This window comes from Harpia harpyja, chromosome 22 (genome assembly GCF_026419915.1).
Source record: "Harpia harpyja isolate bHarHar1 chromosome 22, bHarHar1 primary haplotype, whole genome shotgun sequence".
In the NCBI taxonomy this organism is placed as follows: Eukaryota; Metazoa; Chordata; class Aves; order Accipitriformes; family Accipitridae; genus Harpia; species Harpia harpyja.
This window is the reverse complement of record NC_068961.1, coordinates 12179930-12186631: the sequence shown is the minus strand read 5'-3', so window position 1 is coordinate 12186631 and position 6702 is coordinate 12179930. Positions and strand designations below refer to the sequence as shown.

Below are 6702 nucleotides of genomic sequence, written 5' to 3'. Positions count from 1 at the left end.
AATACATTTGCTGTCATAGTCTGTAACAAATAATTCAGAATATGATGTTTACTTTTTTAAAAAAATAATCTCCACACACGCCCCCCCCCCCCGAGGGTGCTGTAAGCTTTGCTAAATAGTTGGTTCCCACAGACAGCAGCAATGAGCAAGTCGCATGTTTGAAGTGACTTCTGTCACCTTAGATATTTTGACCTTAACATTTACTGTTTAAAAAAAAAAAAAGCTGTGTAGAACTGTGGAATTACCTTAGAAAAAGTAGAGTATTTTGCTATGGAAAAATAATTTTAAGCCTCTGTAGAAACTGTGATTTTTTTTTTTTTTAAGTAGGTGCAATAGTAACTGTTACATTTGTTCAAAACATTTTTAAAGAAGAGATACCAAACTCATCCGCTCATTTACTTACATTCGGCTAGTTTCAATGTTTTCAGAGTGAGGTTCTCCTGGTGATCTGCAAATACAGATACAAAACCTTAAGCATTATTTTAAGTCATTACAATATGAAGAATCAGGAAAGGTGGAAAGTGATGACGATGTAGTACAGCCACTAAAAGCATCAACTTTTATGCACTTGCACATTTAATTTGACCAAACTCTAGAGACAGTTTATAACATAAAACCTGACAGTATCATTAAGCCAAATTTCTCTAAGGAGGACAGCACTTTTCCCCCCCCCCAGCTTACACAACAGCAGCCATTAGAGAAGAGTTCTGCTGGCAGTATTTCTGTATTCAGTGCATCAGTTCTGGGCTAATCCTTCATAACCACTTCTGTAACCAAAATGTATACTCAAAGTTTATCAGCGATCAACTGTTACAAAGAGATTCTCTGCACAGTTGGATGCTAAGCAGCAGCAGCTCAGAAGCAGGTCTCAACAGGATCTCAAAAGAAATTTCATGTCCCTCTCTACTTGAATTTATAGACATAATCTCACAGGCAGCTTTCTGTTTCTTCCTTACAGCCAACAGGTCACCACTAATATTCAGAATTAGGTGTTAACTGCCTGGCATTTTTGAACACATAAGCAGCAGCTATGTTCAGCTTGCCACCCCCCTTGCCTTAATTTACAGAGTAATTTAAGGGGTATAGTTCCACATTAACTTAAGTAGGCTAAGTTATAGCTGTTTAGCTCCTCCTTATTCCCATCTTCTTCCTTATGCCAGCACTGATTCAAGAAGTTAACATTTAATTTTTCTTTACACAGATTTTTTTTTTTTTCTTCCCTTTGGGACTTCCCCCTACTCAGTGAGTTTGTAGCCAGATGAGCCAGGAGACAAGGCAGTACAAATGCAGCAGTTTTGACTTCAATCACCTTAAGCTGCCTTGAAATCATATCCTGAAGGACCTCATCCAACCTTCACTTGGGTATAGATTTTGGTACAGTTGACCAGAACTGCCATGCTGAATATATTGCATGAGGAGTGGAAATAGAGCACAGCCATTACAGTAAAACTCTGTAGCTTATATGAACAAAAGTGTCTTTCATGACAGAGCTTTCCCAGAAGTGAGCTAAAATCTGCAAATAAAACTCACTTTGTAGGTTTCAACAGAATTTGCCAGGGAACCTCAGTTAGCACAGCTAAGCAGGCTTTCCCATAGCTTTACCGGGAAAATCTTTGTTTATAGGAATGGAATTTCCGAATTTCTCTATTTACTATATGAATATCTCTACTATTCTGAACACTCCAGGAAATCTCCACCTGTAGCCTGAAACATTCCCCTTCTTCCTATGTTTCATTGTGCTACCTTACTGGATGGCCCCTCCTATTAATGCCTGGACTGTTCTCCCAATTCTCTACTAAAATCTTAATCCCTTTACTGACATACGAGATCTTAGCAACTTTCTGGATTTTACCAAACTGTACTATATTAACAGACCCAGTGCCGAGAAAGTACTTCTGGCAGACAATTTAAAATTCCTAGGCTAGCTGGATACTATGCAGTGACAGATGATGCAGAACACAGAAGTTATTTATATTTCACTAAGTTATAAAATTCAACTGACACTATGGACAGAATTCTGAACTTACTATCCAACTAACTTTATACTCGTGTTTGAAATGCAAATACCCTCTAACTGGAAAATAACTAAAAACTGCCCAATCTCATAATTTGGTCTCTATTTATTCCCTCCAAATGATGTTTCTCTTACTCATTAAAGTTCAGGACTGACAAGATATTTGCTGACAAAAATAATGTTTGACAGCAAACAAACCAAAATTTCATTTCCCTTTCAACTCCAGTGACCAAAACAAGTCACTAAATACTTAGCAGACAGAATAGACCCCCCCCCCCAATTATTCACCTAAGCGTGTAAGTGCTAGAAGCCATACAATCTGAGGAGCAGTGGAAAGAAGAGTGTTTATATTCATACTGGCTAGCTCCTCTATTCACATCCTGTGTTTCAGAAACTGACAGCAAAGAGTTTGGAAGTTTGAGGTGGTTGCTGTCTTTCTTTTAGCCATAGGAAATACAACCTATTGGTTGTATGGGTTGGAGTAGTGCTTTAAGTTACTATGAAAATGTAAGTGAAATAGTGGTGTTAAAACAAAAACATCAAGAGTATTAATCACTTTGAGCCTTTAAAATGCACAGCAGTATGAAAAATTACAGAAAAAGAACAGATTGGCATCTAAACTTAGCATGTAAAAAAGGTAGCCTGGTGATCTGCAGTATAGATACGTAAACACAGCCATCAGTGTATCGAAAAATCTTTTCTATCCGTGTCATTTGTGTGAGTTTTATGTGGGCTTTGAACAGACAGTGCAGTTCAGCACATGCTATTCTGCAGAAAAGGTTTCTTCTGTAAGATAAATGATATAAGAGGAGACAAAGTTTCAGGAAAGTTCAGAAAAAATAAAACCTAGCTGAGTCAAAAAAAGTTTGGTCCTCTAAGGTAAGTGGTTCTACAGAAGAGAGGGATCAAATTCCTTCAGCTTATTGTTTTCTATAACATGAGCAGACCTACCATAACTATGACTTGCAGAACTATTAATGCACTTAATTAACCAGATTTTAAAAGGTTTCAAATGACAATGTAAGCACCAAATAAAATGAGCTCTCAGTATTCATTAGAACAACGTGGAAGACCAATCTGATTACAGGAATTGTACTTGTTTGTTGAGAAGCTATTTATTCTGCAATACCCAACTGTTTACAAACAAGATACCTTGTTATTCCTCTGAGCAGGCAACAGTACTGAAAAATAACTACATAGTATGGCAAGACATCCTTTCATCATGCTTAAAATCTGAAACGAGTTCTGCTCAGAGAAAATCTCAGAGCAAATGCTCTTATAGATTTTAGCTTTGTATTAGATCGTAGATACTGATCACAAGACACCAACTAATCTGAATACTGCAGTATGAGCTAGCAAATTCAAATGGTGGCTCACTTCCAATAACACAGGGAGCAATTTCTCCATTCTGCAAGCCACTCCTTTTACGTCCTCCACTGTACCTCCCTAGGAGAGAAAAGTAAAGGTATGCAAGCCTACAAATTTTAACATCCTCAAGCCTCCTGGACAAATACTTTAAAAAATTGAGCAAAGTGCTTAAATAAGTACACTAAACAATTTATACAGAATTTCAGTATGACAGTAAAAACCACCAGAGACTTTTAAGTGATAGTATTGCTCTTAAGAGGGATACCACAGAGCACCACAGTGCTCATATTTTAAAAAGCAGGCAGGGACAAGCTAAGTGAGCTTTGAAATCACTAAGCAAGAGGGTAAGTCAACTTTGCCAGCTGACTTATCTTAAACAAACAATGCACCTTAATATCACTTGTAAAACTAATTCAAGCCATACAAATGAAATACTTCTAAAATAAATATCACACTAAAAATGATCCCAAGAAACAACATGATACACTTCATGCTTACCTTTTACAAGCTGTAGCCATTTGGTGACATCAGGGTGATCACAATTTTGAGTCACTGATTAAAAACGAGTTGTCGCACCAGTCCTGTATCACATTGGGCTAAGCATAAGCTTAACAACTCTAAGGAAGTAAAAATAATTTAGTTAAAAGTCCTTAGAAATTATTTTCAGCCAGTCCACTAAAAATAAAAACCATAAAACAGAAGAAAAATGTTGATGCTAAGCACTATGTTATCTGCAAGATTAAGACCTACTGCACAAAAGTTAGTTCAATTTTGAATGGCATTCTAAGACTTCTAGAGTAACTCACTACAGTACACTCAACTGGTGAACTCGAAAATTCATCAGCTTATTTTTAGCCTCTCTAAAAATCCAAACCCAATACCCATCTCTTGGACCAGTGGAAAGCACCGAACGTCAAGACAACAAGCATTCCAAGATTTGGAAGCACGTGCATAAATATGAAGTGTAATTTCTAACTACAATAAAATTTCATTACTTGTTTCCCTGCTACAACTCAATTAATACTGGTTCCTAACAAGGCTCTGTGTTCCCAGGGGGAGCAACATGTAACTTGCTCTTTGCTGTGTGCCTCTCCCCAAAATGAAGTAAGCTAAAGATATGTCAAAGTTTCAGAGGAGCAACCTTTGCTATCTGTGGCCAATCTTTTAGGTTCTTTGCTCCATTTATACCACATGTACTCTCTCCTCTCCCTTAAATTTTCAAAAGTGTATTTTACCTGTCAATTGTTTCCCATGATCTGGCTCCACCAGTATAAATTGAAGGGTTGGTCCTTTACTTTGTCACACAGGTGGCAGCCAATGATCACTCAGCAATACTTGTGCCCAGAGCACCCTGGGACCACCCCAGCTGATTACTTCCATAGCTGAAAAGGAACCAGTTAGTCTCTTACCTACTGCTATTATCTACTCTAAACTGAACTTAACTGATAAAATATTTCCAAACATAACCCTCAATTCACCCCATTCTCTCTCCCACCCAAGCTCCTAGGTGCACTGGACAAAGACTAAAGAAGAAAGGCCTCTGATGGAGAGTCAGATCACAAACAGCATTATTCACTTTCTGTTAATATAAAGTTTTGATTAAAGTTGAAATGTTATTACTGTGTTTAGTAAATAAAAAGTTATCTTAGTTTCTCTAAACAGCCAGTAGCTATGAAGACAGACCTCTGTACAGTATCTGAGAAGTTTATTTACTCCTGTGGCTCTAAGCCAGATGAAACCTCACATTTGTAGGTTGCCATGCAGCAGAAGCCTCATACAGAAGCAAGGTGCACAAAGGCTAGCAAGCTACTGAGGGCACACCTGCAGCTCCCTGCAACACCCACAGCCATAACTACCTGGTGCAAATACTAAGAGAGCACATCAGAGAGCTCTAAATGTTTCAGTAAAGAAAACTTTTGTGCTTCAGTCCAATCTATTGCAAGATTCTTTCAATAAGGTCTTAGGTTTGATGAGCAATCAAGCATTCTCAATGCTAATTTGTATCTGTTGACTTGTCAGAGATATGAAATCACTGATCAGTAAGCAAGGCCCATGATTTTCTAAGGTTTGTCAGAAAAGCTGCTGACTTTTGCCATTCTACTACAATTTGCCATTCTGCTACAAACTCTGCAACAGAACAAAAATTTGTATTAGTTTCAGAATGATGCTTACTAGTTTTATTGGGTATGTTCCTTGAGGTAGGAAAAGTGCCATTTCATTATTTTAACATCAGTAATATTTGAGTCTTCTCATCTAAACACAAATGCAGTCGACATAAGGAAAGCAAAAAAGAAGCAGGCTACCGAAAACCTCTGAAACAAAACAGAGGTTCTCTAGTATCCATGTTTTACAGGTGTAAATTGTCAAAGTTTAACTGAGTCAATGCCAGGAACACAGTACAATGAATAAAAGTCAGTTGGAAAGGTTCCTCATCTGTCAACATTAAATGACAAACAGGGTAATGATTTTCAAATTAATGTTTGCTGACCATCAGCTGTACAGAAAAGCAAACAGCAAAAACCAAGATGCTGAAGCAAAACTAAGAAACCTTGAAACACTGTTTATGGCATTCCGATTGTTTAAGACTTGACAATGTCACTTTCAGGCAAGCCTTAGCTTTAAAGAAACACACCTACTGTAAGGCAGTGCTTTCTTCAAAAGTTAAATCTACGTTCTTGCTGCTTTCCGAACTGATGTGAAATGGTTCTGTAAAAATGCATTTAGAAATTAACGCCACTTCTAGCACTTTGCCCAAGTAACTTTTAGTATGCTGGTCACAGAGGACAGTGGTGTTCTCTCTAATGCCTCATTGCTTGGTACACCCACATTCTGTCTGACTGCTAGAAGTACCAGCTCATGTCCTGGAGTTCACTGAATCAATCACTCCCTACCTAGACTTGCGTCCTGTATCACACAGACCATGGGCAAAAAATAATTACAGTAGTATTCCATTCAACCGCAAGCATCTTAGAACAACAGGCTGACAGCAACCTCAGTGAAACAGGGTTTTCCTGAGGCTTTTTCTTATGGGAGGAGAGAAGTCATGAACACAATTGTCAATGGTGAAGGAACACATGAAGTGTTGGTGCTGTATTCAAAAACTATTAGATTTTGGAATGTTAAAGAATATGCGCTGAGGTGGCAGCTCCACAATCATGGCCAAGACAAGTTTGTGCCGAGGCCTGACACAGATCCAATGCTGTTAGTCAGGTTTACCATGCTACCAAACATAGTATCTACAGCAGCTCTGTGAAGAGAGGCAGTATCTGAACTGGCATGAATCTCACTGAGCTGAAGTTAACTCATCTAAGTTTTGTAGT

At 38.0% G+C, this 6702-nt stretch overlaps 1 long non-coding RNA gene across 1 annotated transcript; it reads right to left on the bottom strand.

The window, feature by feature from the left end:
- Positions 1-285: 285 nt before the first annotated feature.
- LOC128135152 (uncharacterized) lies at positions 286-5957 on the bottom strand. Its single transcript, XR_008232971.1, has 3 exons — positions 4618-5957; positions 3881-3999; positions 286-448 (listed from the first exon to the last, which is right to left on the bottom strand). It is a non-coding gene; the product is annotated as an uncharacterized LOC128135152 (long non-coding RNA).
- Between the last annotated feature and the right edge of the window lie 745 nt (positions 5958-6702).